Source organism: Lepidochelys kempii, chromosome 3 (genome assembly GCF_965140285.1).
Source record: "Lepidochelys kempii isolate rLepKem1 chromosome 3, rLepKem1.hap1, whole genome shotgun sequence".
NCBI classification, from domain to species: Eukaryota; Metazoa; Chordata; order Testudines; family Cheloniidae; genus Lepidochelys; species Lepidochelys kempii.
This window is the reverse complement of record NC_136382.1, coordinates 117,272,088-117,290,926: the sequence shown is the minus strand read 5'-3', so window position 1 is coordinate 117,290,926 and position 18,839 is coordinate 117,272,088. Positions and strand designations below refer to the sequence as shown.

Genomic DNA, 18,839 nt, shown 5'->3' with positions numbered 1-18,839 from the left:
GAAGTATTTCAGTCACACCAAAACTGTCAACACTTCAGATTTTCCAGATATAAAACTTGAAGCCATGGAAGTTTTCTCTGCAGATATGTGGATAAAAGCTCCCCCTCCATTTCCCTCCACTGTCCATTACCCCAGAGACAACCTGTGCAAATGGGGGGGAATGACCCCACAACCCCTGCCCCCCATGTGTTGCCTCTGCATGACCACCACCTCCACCAAGGCATAACTTCTGTCATCACACATACCTACTATGAGCCTGCCAAGTCTGCAGCTGGGGAACCTTGCTTTGATAGCTTCAAAATACCTGTCATAGCAGGGATCCCCTCCTGAGAAACTCATAAGCAAACCTGATTTAGGCTCCAGTTCAGGAAATCACATGCATTTAAGTCTCGTTGATTTCTGTGGATGAGAGAATGAACTCGTAGCTTCCCAGGCCAGAAGGGATTACTTAATCTGACCTCTTGTAATACAAATCATAGAACTTCCCCAAAATAATTCCTAGATCATATATTGTAGACAAGCATCCAATCTTAAGTTAAAAATTGCCTGTGATCGTGGTCAGTCTTGGCAAAGATCGACAGTAGTTAAAGCGTAAACCTTTTTAGGCAGTGGTCCTGCGTTATTGATGAGCGGACAATCTGCTGTGCAGACTCCCTTTAGCCCTTACAAAGTACAGCTATCCTATCTCTGTCATCTTAATCAATTTAAATACAAACATGTGAGGACAGGCAGCAATGTAGAGGATTGCAGAGCTATGTGCATGGTCTAATTGCACTGAATCCCAGGGCCTGCTCCTGGCAGGTGCTGAGCACTCTTTTCCCACTGAAAGTGGAGTTGAGGGTGCTCAGCACCTAACAGGAGTAGCTTTGAGTAGGGGAAATGTGTACGAGTGTAGAGCCACCACTCTGGCCTCTGCACTGGCTATTACTTCTGTTCCTGCCCTGACATTGAAGAAGGATGACCCTTTTCCTTGGCCATGTGCAGCAAGCTGATGATTCTGGGCCATTGGAAGAGGCCCTGGGAGTGACTGGGATTGGGTGGCAGCCCTTGCTAAATTATTCCAAAGGTTAATTACTCTCACTGTTAAAAAATTACACCTTAGTTCCAGTCTGAATTTGTCTAGCTTCAACTTCCTGCCATTGGATCATGTTATATCTTTCTCTGCTCAACTGCAGAACCCATTATTAAGTATTTGTTCCCTATGTAAGTACTTCTAGACTGTAATCAAGCCATCCCTTAACCTTCTCTTTGTTAAGCTAAATAGATCGAGCTCACTGAGGCTATCACTATAAGGTAAATTTTCTGATCTGTTAATTATTCTTGTGGCTCTTTCTGAACCCTCTCCAACTTATCAACATGCATCTTGATATGCTTAACTTCAAAGTTAGGCATATGCTTAAGAGTTTCTCCTAAACAGGATGCTTTCCTAAAATGAAGCCTTAAAATTGTGTTGCTCATTAAAAAATATAGGACGATCTTAAAAAAAAGCTTTTATTTAAAAATAACATTACAGTTGAACATATGCTTCAATGGAATCCAGCAAACACCCCCAAAACAATATTACTTTCTTTATGAAAATTATACAGATTCACCTACTCTCACTTTAAGAATCCTGAATATGAACAAATATGGAATGCAGACAGTTCCCACTGTCCCATCATCCTTTGCCGCTCACTAGTACTATCAATCCTATTGACTCCCAAAACGTAATGAAACTTACATTTCCCTCCTAAAATGTGCAATATATATATATATATATATAGGTCAAAACAGCAAGTAAGAAAATCCCCATTCTCTATTCAAGGGACTTCATGGTGGAGGAGAAAGAATCCACAATTGGCAAATCCTGTTGGTACTGGTGTTCTGAAGAATATACTCAGCTAAAGTTCCCTAAACATGGGATTAGTGAGAAATGAGTAGGTGTTGTCATAGGAAAATACATATTCTAATCAACCTCCTCTTCACTCTCCCATCACTTGCACACTTGTCCGTGCACACAAACACACACTTATTTTGAGTAGTAAAGCTATCTTCTCCTTCCTGAATTTTCCATATGGATCCCCACTCTTAAGAATAAGCAAATCCCAATGCACAAACTCATCATCTTCGCAAAAGTAGTGACTCTTGTTCCACCCCCTAGTCATGAATCTATTGCAGTTGGATTTGGAGCACACGCAGTAACCAGGACACTTCAAATATCAGCTTTTCTGCTTGTTTGGGTACTTTGTTTGTTTGTTTTGTTTTAATGTAGGCCAAAATTGTCAAATGTAAATACATAAAGTTAGGTGCCTGCATCCTTATTTAGGTGTCTAAGTGGCCTGATTTTAAAGGTGCTGAGCATTGACTCTGATTAACTTCAGCCCTCATCATTAGGAGCTTGAAGTGCCTCTTCCCAGAATTCAGGAACAGAGGCATATGATTACTATAGTTGTAGATTTAATCTGTAATTTGGCTATAGTTAGTCAGTTTTTTATTGTAAAAGGAAACAAAGTGTTTGATGCTTATGCTATTGTGAGGCTAGTCCTCCTGGGCTGCTTACCTTTCCTTTATTTCAGCTGTGTTAAGACCTCACCAGTATTTTTAACACTGTTCCACCACAAGACTTCGGGATCTAGATTATCTGATGGACTCAGAAAAGCTGCATAGGCATTAAAACTGGGAAGTGGGGGGAGGGGTGTCTGTGTGAGAGATATGCAACCAAAAATTACCTGGATCCAGCAGGGTACAGGTGCCAAATTAAAGGTTTTACACTTTCCTTATACCATAATGTGTTGGGGAACAGTTTGTTTTGGTTGGCTAGTAGAAAGAACACTTGTTTTCAATTTTGATGTTAGAATTTCTGGATTTGTGACAAGATTCAGTAGGATCTAGTTGTCAGCTCTGAGCTATTGTGGGGCTATTGCACTGGAACACATCAGGGGCCGGATTTTGTAAGGTGCAGCAAAAATGACTAAATGTGTCCTTGTTTAGGCAGTGGAATTTGAAAGTTTGGCCAAAAGTTGGCAGGGTCCAGGTTTTTGTATCACTGTTCCACAGGGTGAATCATGGTCTTGGTTTTGTCTTTGCACTTGGAGCACCCACACTGGTTGTCTATTGAGGCATTAGAACTTGGGTGCATGGAATTCAAAAGTTATCCAGATGTTTTTTGTGTCACTTGTATTGGGCTGCATCAGGGTCTGGGTGGTCTTTTCTGTGTGTGCAGTCGGAGCAGCTTGACCTTTTGTCACTGTGCCTAGTCCAGTTTGGAGGTTAAGGTACAAAAACAAGCAGGATCCAGATGGAGCTAGCTGTTACCTTTCCCCCCTCTGGCTGTATTTATCCATGGGACACAAGGTGGCTGAGGTAATATTTTTTTATAGTGGGACTATTAACTTCGACATTTATCCATGACATTTATTTCCATTTCAGAACCAGAAAAGGAGGCGCCTGTCCCAAGCTGCCCCTGCTCTCCGCACAAAGCACAGCTGGAATGAGTGAGGTGGCCAGCGCCCCTCTGGCACACAGCCCCAGCTCACTCCTCCCCAGAGCCAGGTGATTTAAAAACCCAGCGCCAGACATCGAGTCTCCCTCCCCAAAGCAGCCATGTTTGGCTGGAGACTCATTCCTAGAGCCCTAGGACCACGAGCACCGGCTCTCCCAGTGCATCCCCTGGGGACCACTCCCTCCTCGGGCCTCTTTGCCTGGCCCCTTGCTCTCCGCCAGCCCGCTGCGGGCAAGCTCCCCGGGGAGGAAGCGGAGGCAGGGGACTGGGAGTGAGTCACGCCGGGGAGAAGCGGGGAAACTCCAGCTGCTCGGCCGGGTCCAGCGCGAGTGGCAGGGCGCATGTGCGCTCGCTCCCTGCCTCCCTTCTCCTCCCTCCCCGCTCTCTCTCCCTGCAGGCTGGGTGCTGAAGTTGGGCGGATGGCAGCAAACCAGCTCCGCTAGGGACCAGCTGCACGAGCCCTTCCCCGGGATCGCTCAGTGCCAAGCACACGCAGCCAGGCGGGGGTGGGTAAGCCAGACCGCTGTGGTGTTTTTTATCATTATTTTGAACCTGAACCTTGTTAAATGGCACCAACATGTCTGCTGTATCCTGGTGCCTGGTTTAGAGAGAAGGGGTGGGGGGGGTGGCGGGGGGGGGAGAGGGAGTACAACTGCAAATGCACTCACACGGGGGGTGGGGAGGGAAGGGGTGTGTGTGTAGCGGGGCGGGGGGTCAGCCGCGGTGGCCCGGGGGCTGAGCTGCAAGGTGGGGTCCGAGCGAGTGTCGCTCCTCTCCAGTGATGCACAAAGGGGTGGGGAAAGGGAGCGCGGTGGCTCCACTGGACTCCCCAGATATTGGCTCCTGGGCTGTGGCTCTGTGGAGCGATGCTGCTGCTGCTGGGCATCGGCTGCATCAAGGAATCCTGATCTGTCCGGGCGGGGGGTTCCTACCATATTGGGGGAAAGGAGGGGGAATATCGTTTGCAGATGTGTTTGGGGGGCTGCTGGGGATGGCGGGGGGATCGTACCTTTCCTCTTGACCTTCTCCTCTGGCTCCCTTAAGGCAGGGTCTCTTCTGGGCAGGGGAGTGGGGACGATGCACCCTTGCGTTTTGCACTGATTTGAAACAATCGGAGACCGTGGCCTTGTGGAAACCACACGCACCGTTTGTCTGGGTTCCTTGGAAATGGAAGTGATTCCCTGTAAGACCTGAACAGAGGCATGTAATACAGTGCAGACTGCTGGCTGAGGGAAAGGGGGGGGGGACGATAATAAAATAATAATAATAATAATTAATAATAAAAGGACGAGGCCCCCACTAAGTCTGTAGAAGCTGCTTCGGTGCAGGGCAAACGAAGAGGTGGCTCACAGGCACCATCCTTGCTGTTCATTATTCTGATGAGTTATGGATTTTCTTTCCACTCTCTCCATAGTCTTTCATGTCACCCATCCATCCTCCCCCCTCATTATTCTGCGGCATCAGCAGGGAGCTGGGGTTTGGCCGGGTTCTGCTCCCCCTGCCTTTCTCTCTCTCTGTGTGTGTGTGTGTGTGAAAATGTCGGAGGCTGGAGGAAGGACAGAACCTATGGGGAAAAGCAGGCGGCTACAGATGGTTTAGAATGAGGCTCAGGAAGCAGGAGGCTGGTTAGTGGCTGCTAGCAATAGCGGATCCTTCCCGGCTGGCACCAAGTTATGAACAGCGCAGCGCGCTCAGCAGAGGGGCGCTCACAAGCCAACTCTCTGGCAAAGGAGATCAAGCCCACCGCCCTGAGCCCCTGGCGAGGACTTTCTCTGACACAGGACAGACACTGTACAGATGCCCAGCTTCCTAAGGAAGAGAGCGCAAGAAAGACCCTGTCTGGAATGGTTCCTTTCCATTCGACATTGTTTTTGAGGGATTTGATTGCATTTAGCTCCTAAAATCCGGGATTAAAAAACGTGAGGTCTTAACTTTATCACCAATAAAATCGCTAGAATATGAAGAAAACCAACAAGCTCTAGTTTATCCAGTTTATTTCCAGAGCGCTCATCACCATACTATCTGAGTACTCCATTATAATGAGCTTAGAACTGGCATAACTATGTGTTAGGGTTTCCAGTATTGAGAGGGGATCCTTATCTTCCGCATTGCTAAAGATTTGGGCTAACCAGTCATCAGCTTTGCAGCTGGGATGCATATTATTATATTTACCAATACATACATACATAAACCTTGTTTTTTGTTTAGCTTATCAAGTGTTGGGCAAATGGATGAAATCCCAAATGCAATAATAGATTGCATTATTTTTAAAAAGCTGGAAAATATAAGTAGGTAAATTTATTAGCTGTTGGTAGGTTTTATAGAGAAATAATAAGTAACTCTGCAAAATGAATGCATACTACTGTCTATTTTTACAGGTTTTTAAAAGGAAGTTAATTCCTTATTCACATCAATGGAAGCTAGTGTCATCAGCCACATTATAAGATACATAATTAGTGTCATCATGAAAAATTGGCATCTATGTAAGTAAATGAATGGGAATAATCCATTGTTTGAGGTTTGTAAGAAACATTGTTACCTAAGATATTATTATTGCTAATAATTATTTATTTGAATTTCATCAGCACCCAAATGTGCAAGGCACCATCTATATATACAGGAAGACACAGTCCCAGCCCTGAGAAGTAAGATGCTTCTGAGCAGCAGAAATGGAAAATGTGTACTTAAAATATACATTAAGTGATTGTTGTGTTTATAAAAGGTGCTGGGTTGACAGCACTAGAGCCTAGCAGTGTCCTCTCCTTATAGATGCAAAGGCACTTCAGTCTCCCACTCTGCCAGTCCTTGGTCTTGCTGCTGAGACTACAAATAAGAATTGCAGTGATGAGGGCTTGATTTTGTGTGTGTGTATGTGAGAGAGAGAGAGAGATGGACACACAGAACTTACCTGAAATCATCAACTCAGTTCATAAAGTCTACTGAGCAGTCATTCAGTGGTAATAACTTTCCTTCACTAACGATTAGACCAAATTTAGACCTGGCATCCTGGTAAAAAATCCCTATCCTATTCCTGTTATCTGAACTACCTGGTTCCTGGGAGCCTTGGGGAGGAGGGGGAGCGCATTGTTCTCCAACTATTGTTTTTGGTTTGGTTTGGTTTGGTTTTTCTCAAAAACTAATTTAAATGCAACATACAAAGCTATATAGACATGGCTTTGTTGCTGATTGCCTTAAGTTATGGTTCATTGTGTGTAATGTGCATTGTTTGAAAAGTACGATAGAACTCTCTTACCAAAAGCAAGACAGCAGTGAAGGCCCTCTGACTAATTGCTTCTACCAGAGAGTAGGACTTGAGTGAGGATCATGCATAAAGAGCAGTAGAATTGATCAGGCTTGCTTAGGAAAATGCTTGCCAATCTTGCGATAGGATCACAAGTAGGGGTGCTTCAATTTATCTCTCAGGAACTGTAGAGGAACAGAGACATCATGACCTACTGCCACATTATTGGAAAAGCGCTGTCAGCAGCAGTGTCCACATGACACTGGAACATGACTGTCAGCAGAAACAACATGGATGAGGTGCAAGGTAGTATAGCAGAAACTCATCTGAATGGAGGGTCCCTCCATAACAAATAAAACATTGATGCAGGATGCTGGAATACTCCTCTCCCAAGAGCTGAAGAGGAGATTAAAGCAAACTGCACATTAAGACATAGGAGAGAAGATACCAGCTGATCTGAAAGTAAAGCCAGCTAGACATCAGTGTGGCCTGCCACTTCAGCAATAGCATCTGTATGTAAACTTTTCTTCAAGGTAAATATGGTGGCTTGAAAAAAATTCAGTGCTCCCTCTACAATCATCTAACATTAGCCTCTCCACTCTTCTATAACAAGCAAATAGGGCCTTGTCATTTATCTACTTTGCAGAGATCTTTGAATGTGAAAAATGTGGAAATATTTGTGTTATAAAAATGTACCCAGTGAAACAATGTTAGTTAGTATGGAAGTGCAGTTATTACACCGTAGTTAAGGTAGAGGTATATTTAGTACTTAAAGCAGGGACTCAACTTCTTTTTCATATGAACAATACAACATATCCTCCCCATATTTACAGTGTTTTCTCTTTGAGTGTAGAATGAATTTTCTGAGAATTTACAAATCAATCTGTTAATTCGGTTGAGTTAAAATTCATTAAAAACTAGGTCCTTTAAGAAATTTCACATCTCATGTCAATCTATTCTTTCTGCTGAATTATCTTAATAATGAAATAACACAGGTACTTCAAACTTTCCATATTGTTAGAATTAATTGGAAGCTTTTGCATAGGCTGTATCTGAGCAAATTAAATTGCAATTAAGATAACAATTAGATGCAACTGTTAATAACTTATGAATATATAGGCTGCAGACAGGTGCAGGTCAACAGCTCAGGTAACTCTTAAGGGGGGCCATTGTGACTCTAGAGGTAACTCAACCAATCATCACCCTTCCTCTGCTGTAAATTTGCATGGAACAATTCTATTGGTTGTAATGAGTCATCAGTATGAGGGAGACTGGATGCATGTGTCAGGAGTCCTCACTGGTAGCTTACTTGGTTCAGCTGTCACTGTTCTTTAAAGATTTAATGTCTGCATGCTAGTTTGGGCATCAGAACTTGAACAGCTTCCTATCTGCAGTACTGCAATCTCAGCTCCTCTGTGCACAGAGGCAGCACTGATGGGGTGGTAACTGGGGCAGCAGTCCAGGGTAAGATGATAAACTGCACCAACATTGAGTCTCAGGGCATGTGTTCTCTCTGAGCATTCTTTTTGGGTTTCCTGTTTACTTTTCATATATGAAATGTTTAATAATTTCTTAAAAATAAGAAAATGACCATACAAAAAAAATCAGTGTTAAGATAGAGTTAAAGTTGAGAGTATGTATCAGAAACCAACAGGTAAAAAACATTACGGGCCTGTTGTAATGCTTGATCTGGGGATGATTACAAATCTAGGAACATACATAATTAAGGTTACACTTAAAAGAAATCTAAACATGTTCAAGTAAGAAATGCACAGTTATAGTACTTAGACAACCTTAACTATGCCTTGTTGTGATAACAGGAAGGGGAAAAATATGAAAAACTCTAATATGTCTAAAATCAATTGGAACTAATATGAGACCACAAATACTACAATAGCTTAATCATAACTGTATGGTTATTGCATGACATCAGTACAGGGCAGAGTTAAGTTTGTTTGGGTATCTTAATTGTGCATTTCTCACCTTACTATGTCTGGATTTCTTTTAAGTGTAACCTTAATTATGCAGTTCTTGCGTTTGTAATGCTTGGCTTTGGGGTGATGACAACATCCCTGTAATGTGTTGTTTTTTTTTACCCTTAAGTTACTAAGACATGCTCTCAACTGTAACTCTATAGAAATGCACATTTTTTGGTCTGGGAATTAGTAGTAGTTGGCAGTCATTAAGAGGGGAATCAGGAGAGAAATGTCTTCATGCTACCTCATTTATTATAACAATTATATATTGGACAGTCCAGGGACCTCTAATGCCCATACACCTGGACATTTTTTCTCAATTTCTGTAAAATGTTGAAAAATGAAGGTGAAACTTTCACTGGGCCTGATTCTTTGCTGTGCTGTTTCTGGTGATCGCAGCAGAGTGGGGGGATAATATCTCAGCCCTAATGCTGGCACAGATGAGAGCAGCCTGGGGGTCATTCTAACTGGCTGGCTGGAATTGGTCCCCAAAGGATTATCCACAAGCTGGGGTTAGCAGAAGCACTGTGTGCTCTGGCCACTCCTCATCACTGATACACCTCTTCCCACCCTGGACTTCCCCCCTATGCTAGGGCGCAACTGTGGGGAGGGAAGGACAAGTGTCAACTATACCAGCTCTGTTCCCACTGAGCCTCCATCATGCCAGGGGTATGTCCAGCTGGGGATTTATGTGCAGTCTCACTCCTTTGGCATCACCTGGTCAGAGCAAAAAGTGTGGAGCGGACCAGAAAAACCGGCCCACTCTGTTTAAAGAAAAACTATGGATCCGTTATGAAACAGTTGATACTGAATATGATATGAATTACTGAATATTCCCCCTCCCTGTGGATCGTTATTTGAATATGATTCTGTGCAGGCCTTCACTTTCATTTGACTTTAGGAAAATAGAATATGGCTGGATCTCTGACAGAGACAGATTTGTTATTTTGTGTGAGACTCATTTTTAATTTTAAAAAAAGGAAACATGATAAAACTGGCATAGTCAGCGCCACACTGTATAAATAGGTCTAGCCTAGGGTATAGCAAAAGCTGTTTATCACTGAATAGTGTCAGTAAAATAATATTAAAGAGTCTGAGACAAAGTAGCTAAACTACATAAATTATGGCTGAAGGCTGCACGGTATCCTTAACTCAGCCCCTACATGCCTAGGTATTGCAGCTCAGAGGGCTCCTATCAGGGGATCTCAAAGCACAGGATGCTCTGATATATAACCTGTTCTGCCATTCTGTGACAGAGTGCTGGACAAAGACAGCTGTACCAGCACTCTGATCACTGGATCATCAATTAAATCGCCCTGGACTAAATCTGGGGGGCCAAACTGTGCCTAACTTATAGATTGGTATAGGCTGAGGAGAGCCCCAAAGGCTAACTAGCCCAGAAAGTAGAAAAGACACAGGAAGGAAGTGGTCAAAGGAAAGAGAGAGAGACAGGCAAGCTTTTGAGAGTCAGAGCCAGGAGAGAGCTCTCAGGGGGAATCCTAGGATCACAGGGTTAGAAAAGACTGCAAGGGTCATCTAGTATAATGTCCCTGCCACGATGCGGGATTTGTTGTGTCTAAACCATCCAAGCCAGATGGCTCTCCAGCCTCCTTTTGAGAACCTCCAGCGAAGGAACTTCCACCACCTCCTGAGGCATCTGTTCCATTGTCCTACTGTTCTTACAGTTAGGAAGTTTTTCCTGAAGATCACTGTCTCCCCCACTCCTTGGCTGAATGAGTTAAGGTTTGCATGTTTATAAATACAGAGCTGCACAAGTTTGTAAAGGTGGTGGGGAGAGCACTGTAAATACATTGCACAAGGCATTTGACCAGAAGGTCTCCGAGCAGTTTGTGTCTAGAAAAGAGACAGGAGTAGGATGATGCCTTGTCACACATTCCTTGGCACACAGCAGGCTTGAGGCAAGAAGGCTTACCAAGAAGTCCCTGTATTTTTTGCTTTGTTTCTGACCAATAAAAACGTTACCTACATATTGATCTGAGCACTTCCATGAGAGAAAAGGTATAATGAATGACAAATTTCATGGTCATTGCCTAGTGGTTGTATTACTCTGTTGACATCACTTTCTGAAATGATGAACTCCTCATCCAGTGTAAAGTTCACATTATTGCAAAATCATTATAGGCTAGATTCTGCCATCTTTACTCACATTGGGCCAGATATTCAGCTACTGTAAATGGTTGTCAAATCAATGTTCTATGCCAACTATCTCAGCTGGGGATCTAGCCCACTGCATAATATCTTACGCCATGAGTAGCCCCATTAAATTGAACATAAGTAAGGTGGTAAATGTAGTCCTAGTTACTCAGCACCTGCTAGTTAGTTTTGTAAGTCTGTTGTTTTAATTTATTCAGAAATGGCAAAACATTAATAACAATCAGCAACTTGCAAAAGTTATCATTGCGTGGGAACAGACATGTAAGGTATTTTTTGCCACTCAGTCACACAGTGGTTTAAAAATGGGTACAAAAATATTTGTGCACCTAGATTCAAACCAATAGGATTTAATGTGTCTGTAATATAGCAGCCTGAACATCTGGTAATAATACTTCATATTTATGTAGTGTGTTAAATGTGTTCAGAACATTTTACAAATCTAACTAATCTTCCTAATATAAGAAACTGGGGCTAAGAAATTCTGACAGATCTTTAACCGTAAAAGTAAGCAGCATACAAGAACAGAGCAGAGGATAATAACTATCAAACATTATATTGGATTATTTTACACTTAAGGCCAAATCCTGGAATTTTCCACCACATCCAAATAAATGTGTTTTATGGAGGTTAACCCTCCACACACTGGCTAGAGCAATGGTGCAGTCATTTCACAAATGTGGATGCTGTAGTAGTGGCAACTGTTCTCAGTAACTTCATACAGGAGTGGGAGTTGGGTTGGTCCGTGAATTAATGTATTTGAAAACTCATTGGCCTTGCCCACTGAGGAGCTGCCAAAATCTTAACAACCGGTTCCCTATAAAAAGTTCTGATTTAAGGGATGTGCCCCAGTATGTATTTTTTGTACCAACAGGGTTACCATACCTCTGTATTTTCCCGGGAGGAATTTTTAAAATGCAAAAATTCCTCCCAGACGGCAATTTAAGAACCAAAAAGCCTGACCTGTCCGGGAAAATACGGATGTATGTTAACCCTGCCTAAAGTTCTTTTTTTAAAAAGATGGGCCTGAACTAGAAATGAGCTCCGTTTCACATGTGTGGGTCCCCGCCACTCCCTGGGGATGTGCTAGGGTGACCAGATGTCCCAATTTTATAGGGACAGTCCCAATTTTGGGGTCTTTTTCTTATATAGGCTCCTATTACCCACCCCCCGCCTGTCCTGATTTTTCACACTTGCTGTCTAGTCACCCTAGGGTGTGCACATGTGTGGGTCCCAGCTGCTCCCTGCCCCCCTCATTGAAGCAGGGGTGAAGGGTTACTGCCCTGGGAACTGCAGGGCACCAGTGGACGTGGAGCCAGCTGCAGACAGGGGCATGGGGCAGGGGGTGCGGGGCTGGCTGCGGGTAGGGCAAGGGGTGCGGAGCTGGCTGGAGACAGGAGGGTGCGGGGCTGGCTGGAGGCAAGGGGGTGCGGGGCTGGCTGGAGGCAGGGCAGGGGGTGCGGCAGAGGCTGGCTGCAGGCAGGGAGTGCGGGGGTGGCTGGAGGCAGGGCAGGGGGTACAGGGGTGGCTGCGGACAGGGTGTGCAGGGGCTGGCTGCGGACAGGGGCTGGCTGCAGGCAGGGGGTGCAGCAGGAGCTGGTTGCGGGCAGAGGGTGTGGGGGGGCTGGAGGTAGTGGCTGGCTGTGGGCAGGGGGTGTGGGGGTGGCTGGAGGCAGAGCAGGGGGTGGCTGGAGACGGGGGCTGGCTGCGGGCAAGGGGTGCTGGGGGGCTGAAGGAAGGGGCTGGCTGCGGGCAGGGCAAGGGGTGCAGCAGGGGCTGCTGCAGGCGGGGGTGGCTGAAGGCAGTGCGGGGGTGGCTGGAGACGGAGGCTGGCTGCGGGCGGGGACGCGGGGGGGCTGGCTGTGGGCAGGGGGTGCGGGGTTGGCTGGAGGCAGGGGCTGGCTGCGGGCGGGAGGTGCGGGGGTGGCTGGAGGCAGGGGCTGGCTCCGGGCGGGGTGGTGGGTGCTCACGGGGAGAGCGGCTCGGAGCAGCCCGAGCAGCAGGACGCAGCCCAGGCCCAGCAGAGCAGCCGGGGACCCACCAGGCAGCAGCGGGAGCCCCAGGGCCAGGGGAGCAGCAGCAGCAACAGGGCTCATGCCCAGGGCCAGGCAGCAGCCCACATGGCTCCCGCAGCGCAGCGCCCCCGGCGGCCGGAGGAGGAATTGCATCACTTCCCGGCCGGAGCCCATCAAAGCCTCAGCGCCCCCTGCAGGGAAGCGGGTTAACAACTGGTTCTAAAACTGCTTCAAAATTTAACAACCGGTTCACACGAACCGGTGTGAACCGGCTCCAGCTCACCACTGGCCATGCCCATATCACTCCCTTGCTCCAAGCCCCATCTGCATAGTTGTAGAGAGAACCACTGAGATGTTCATATGCCATGTTGAGGAGCACAGAGTAGATCCGCTCTGTTGCAACACGGATAGAGCAAGTCCCTCTACTCAACCTCTCCCCAGTTTACCCTCTGTGCAGTGGAAACACAGCAGTTCTTGTTCCTTTAGATCATCTACATGCCCATTAAAAGTAGACAGTATTTGTCCCTTTTTGTCCTTTTGTATTTTAGGTCTTACTATTCTTGACTTCCAAATGACAACAGATTTGGTTTCTCAGCTGATTATGACAGATGTTTGTAATGCTAATCCCTTTTTGTAGCCACAACAATTTTTAAGAAATGGTTATGCTTTTATGTTCTGTATTCACCATCCTTCATATAATACAGCAGAGAGAATTGTTTAAGCATATTCACCAGGACAGCATTATAGTTTAGGATCAGGGAGTGACATATTATATGTGTGTGATGCAATGTGAAAATCAAGCTGGTATACTTTGTGTCCTTACTTCCACTGGTGGTTTTCTGGGTCAGGCATTTCATTCCACGACAAAACACAGTGACCTGTTTTCAATCTGATTAACAAACAAAAGGAATCCTAATGATATTGTATGAGATATATTATATGTAAAACTTAGTAGTATTTCATGAGGGCTTGAGAAAAGCTACAGAGAACCCAAAAAAATGGAGACCAAAACAGCAATAGGAAAATATCAGTGACAGAACAAGAGGAAAAATATTTATCCCCAGAGGAAAGGAGCTTTCTTCTAGCAAGCGCAGTAATCTTGAACATATAGACAATTTAGTAAATACTGAGAACAATTACAAAATAAATAATCCAATTGGCCATTATTATTAGTAGTAGTAGCAGTAGTATTTATTATTTATTATCTTTATAGGTATTGGTTTGTGGTTTCAGAATTAACATAATGTATTAGTATAATAATACCAGAAGACTTTGCCTATAAGTATCACCTTTTCATCAAAGAATCCCAAAGCACTTTTCAAACATTAATTACTCCTCACAGCACTCTGGGACACAGTAAACAGCTTTGTGTTTATTTGACAGATGGGTAAAATCAGTCCCAGAACAGTTAAGCGATTGTCCAGGATCACAGAGCAAAGCAATGGCAGAGTGAGGAATAGAATCCTAGGGTGAAATCCTGGCCCCAGTGAAGTCAGTGACAAAGCTCTCATTGATTTAGCTGGAGACAGGATTTCACCTCAAGAGTCTTGACTGCCAGTCTCACTAGACAGCACTCCCTGTGGAGAAATACCACCAAACACTCCCTGTATAAAAACACTGTCGATAGCTGAAGATACCTAAAAGGTCCAGTTAAAAACAAAGCAAGACGATTTCCAGCGAAGTAAACACGATTGGTCTCTCCATTCACTCCATTGTTTCAATAATTTTGAAAATAACTAGAACAAAACACCAACCATTTTCATTCAGTATATTTATTCCTTTTTTCATCTGATCATGTAACCTGAATATCAACTTGAAAAAATGAATATAAATTTGCAATTGAAAAACTACATTAACATCAAAATCCATAGTGAGTAGGTGACTTACAAAATTTGGAGGCTCGGGATCACTTTTAACAATGTCTCTGTAAATTTTGTAATGTAGGAATTAAGCTATAAATACTGGAAATTTTACAGTAGACAGCCTGATACTTGCTGTGTTTGTGTCAGAATATTCAGCTTCTCTTTGATCAGTTCTTTAACACAATCTGCCTCTTTGGGGATTCATTAAAACTTAGCCTGTTGATCTCCCTCTTTTTTATGCAGACAACACCAAGACAGTTAAAGTTAGTTAAATAAGATCTGTCCTAGCTTTGGCAAATTTATGTATAAAATAATATGCTGCAAATTTCCTTTGTCTTCATTGTTAGCTTTTGTGATAGAACATCCCATAATATTGCAGTCACTATATATATATATATATATATGGCACAGCTAGAAATGTGTGCAATTGTTTACAATAGACAGGAGTAACAGATTGATCTATGGCTAAGTTCTAGCAATTAATATATAAAACAACTGCTGTAAGAAGGCTAGATGTATTTTATCTGGATGTGTGACCCATTGAAGACACAACTGTAGCTTGTGTGTAATTATTTTAAAAACTGCACCCATAAGGCTAGCTGGTGTTTTGAAAGTCCATATGGGGCCTGATCCAACTCCCATTAAAGTCTACAGGAGTCTTTCCGTTGACATCAGTGGAGTGGGACTAGACCACAATGAAAAACAGTCTCCCCCTACACAGTATAAGTCACCAATTTATGTTATACATTTAGCTTTATAATTACAAAAGTATATCTGATCTCCCTGTAGGCAGCAGCCACATTGCTGAAAAGTAACATCATTTGTGACAAGGAATGAATGGGAGCCCAGATGTTACTTAATGCAAACTGTTTTTCTTCCTCTTATAGGGTCCAGTGCTGTAAGGTGCTGAGCACCAGCAACCCCCAGCACAGTTAGTGAAGCTGAGGGTGCACAGCACTTTGCTGGCCAGGGGACTTAATGTGAGTCTAACAAGTAGAAGGCAGAACTTTTATGGTTTTCATTTAACCAAGACACATAATGTTTAAACAGCTAAAGTTTGTTTTTTCTGTGTTAAACCCAAAGGCAAGCAGGTTAGTGACTGATTTAGAGCATGCTACAGTGTGCGTGTTAGGGTAGGTCTACACAGGGATAAAAAACCTGTAGCCTGGACACAGATTGCAGCTTGAGGGGCTCGGGCTGTGGGGCTAAAACTCAATGTAGACTTTTGGGCTGGGACTGGAGCCCAAGCTCTGGAACCCTGCGACAGTGGAGGGCCCCAGAGCTCGGACTCCACACCCAGCCCAAACATCTACACAGCGATTTTTTGGAATGCCGGAGCCCAAGCCCCTCAAGCCTGAGTCAGCTGACCCAGGCCAACTTTGGGATTTTTTTGTAGAGGTAGCCATAGACTATGTTAGAACCAAGTCCTGCAAGGTACTGAGTGTATCCAGTGAGGTGCTGAATGATTCAGCTCTTATTGAATTCAGCCTCACAAGGCTGACAACATCTCAATGGATTAGATCACTTCTGATGTACATGCCCACCTTCAACGGATGGCCTAGAAAAGAACTTTAGATAACATTTGGCCCAGTTGTGCTTCTGAGATCCACGGATGGAATGAAACCTCTGTGGTGCAGACCTCCCCTTCTTACACAGACAGTTGGCTCAGACCCCTCGATAGCAGCATCCCTTCTCCCCACCTGACCATGAAAAAGGCCCTCAGTGGATCAAGTTCCTCAGGTGATTGTGGGGAGAGGGGTTGGGGAAGGGATGTGATGCAAGAGAGAGGCTATATCATTCCCTCACCTGGGCCTAGTGGCACTCACAATGAAAGTTTAATAGGCTGTGTTACATTTCCACAGGTCTCTCCCCATCCCCTTTTACATAGTGAGGATCCATTTTTAAGACGCTTTCTAGGGCAGCTGTCATCTGAGGAAATCTCCCTGGCTAGAACTGTGCTGCCACGGGTTGGGACACAGAACTATCATAGGGGCACAGCTTCCTGCTGATCCCCTAGGGTCATAGAATCATAGAAGATTAGTGTTGGAAGAGACTACAGGAGGTCATCTAGTCCAACCCCCTGCTCAAAGCAGGACCAATCCGAACTAAATCATCCCAGCCAGGGCTTTGGGGATCCCAGAGGATCCATGAGGTTTGTAGTTGAGCCTGTTGTACCTACCTGCAAAGAAACAATTATGGGGGAAAGTCTCTGCAAGAAGAGATTTCTTCCATGTTAGCTGCCTCCCACAGGTTTTTCCACAGGAGTAGTAATTGGGCCCTTTCTGTTTACTTAAAGCTAGGCTGTGGAACCCTTCCTCAAATTGTGCATTTACTCACATGAATAGTGACACTGAATTAAATGAGACTACTCAGGTAAGAGAGTGCACACCAATATGAGTGAGGACTGCAGTCTAGCCCTAAATTAGAGCCATATTCTGCCACTCTTACTTGGAGTAGTAACTTATTCCGTGAATAATCCAATTGACTACTATTTATGTGAATGTCATTACTTAACATGAGTAAAGGTGACAGAATCTGGCACGTAATCAATGTAATTACTAATTACATCATATAAAATACAAAGAAACACAACAATATGACACTTACCATTGCCTGGTAGAAAAGAAATAAATGACAGTATCTTCCGTTTTGTATATGGTTTCCCAGCTATGCAACAATAAAGTTCCAAATAAACAAAAAGAGAAATAAAAAAGAAATGGAAGTATAAACAAACTGGGAGGATATTTAGATATAACACAGACAAACAGGATTCTAATCAATCTATGAAATTTACTTATGCAAGCAAACTACTGCTGGCTTCATGAAAGTTGGATAGATCAAATTTCTTAAACAGCCATTAGAGTTGTTTTAAAGATATTGCAAAGTTAATAAAGAGAGCAACAAAACAGGGTCTTACTAAGTTAACAGCTAAAAATCTGTTGTGATGAAATTCTGGATAAGGTTGCCCAGAGAATCCAGAGTTTCTTCTTGATGGCAAGTGGATTTATTACAGTCTAAAGATTCTTTCCCTTGTCACCCCAAAAACAATAGTTAATGCTTTCCAAGATGACACACTTAAGGCAAAAATTAATGATACTTCAACATCAATATGAAAAATTTATTTTTCAATAAATCTAGTCTTCTTCATAAGCTACTCATAAGAGACTTTTGTCTCTCCTGTGCTCAGCACCACACTATCTATGTGTGCACCTTATAGCACTAGATAAATCAGATAAGTAGACATAACCTAGCTAGAAATTAGGACCATATGCTCTTTGCCAACAGGATCATGATCCCAGCAATAATGACTGTGTGAGACAACTGCGTTGGCTTCACCTACATCAACTGAAGACAGACAAGGATAGACAAGGTGTCACTCTCTTTGATCTGAGGCTATTCAGATCCCCTTCTTAGTAAAAAATCAAATCACATAGATGGTGGACAAATTCAGGCTCCTTGGATGAATCACCAAATCATTCACCTGGGAGCGAGGCCTTCTTTAGAGCTGGGCAGCAAACAATTATTCCATCCCACAAGAGTTGAGCTTTAAAAAAAAAAAATTGCATCCTGAATCAGGGTGAAAAGTCAAACTTTCTTAATTTTTCTTGAACTGATAATCCAAAAAAAAAAATAGTATCAGGTCAATTGAAACATTTCATTTTGATAATTTCAAAACATTTGGTTTCAATTTCAACTAAAACAAAGTTGTTCTGAATCGAAAACAAAACTCTTTTGTTTTGAAAATGTCAAAATGGACATTTCAACATTTTTTTAAAAATTAAAAAATTGAACTGGGAAATGAGTCAACACTGAACCTTTCCCACAATCAGTTTAGGTTGTGACAAATAAGCATTTTCTGATTGAAAATGATCATCTGGGAGTCTAACTTGTTAACAAGAACTTTAAATTGCTAACTCAGTGGACAAACAGAGACACAGACCCTTAATCAAAGTGACCTTTCACATATCTTATGGTTGATTCCACTGTCCTACTAACATCAGCTCAGTCTTTTCTGGGATGACTCTCAACCAGGTGGTGGTCATCCATGCTCCATCCACAACTATACAATGAGACAAACTTAACCACATCTCT

The 18,839-nt window shown here is 43.6% G+C and overlaps 1 protein-coding gene across 3 annotated transcripts in view; it reads left to right on the top strand.

Annotated features, from left to right (window-relative positions):
• Window positions 1-3,858: 3,858 nt before the first annotated feature.
• Window positions 3,859-18,839, top strand: part of RGS17 (regulator of G protein signaling 17) — an 80,264-nt gene continuing 65,283 nt past the window's right edge. For 2 of the 3 annotated variants that reach the window (XM_073335231.1, XM_073335228.1), the window contains exon 1: window positions 3,859-3,991. The gene's annotated coding sequence lies outside the window, so the exon portion shown is untranslated. The remainder of the gene's footprint in view (window positions 3,992-18,839) is intronic. The other variant, XM_073335230.1, reaches the window with a different exon arrangement.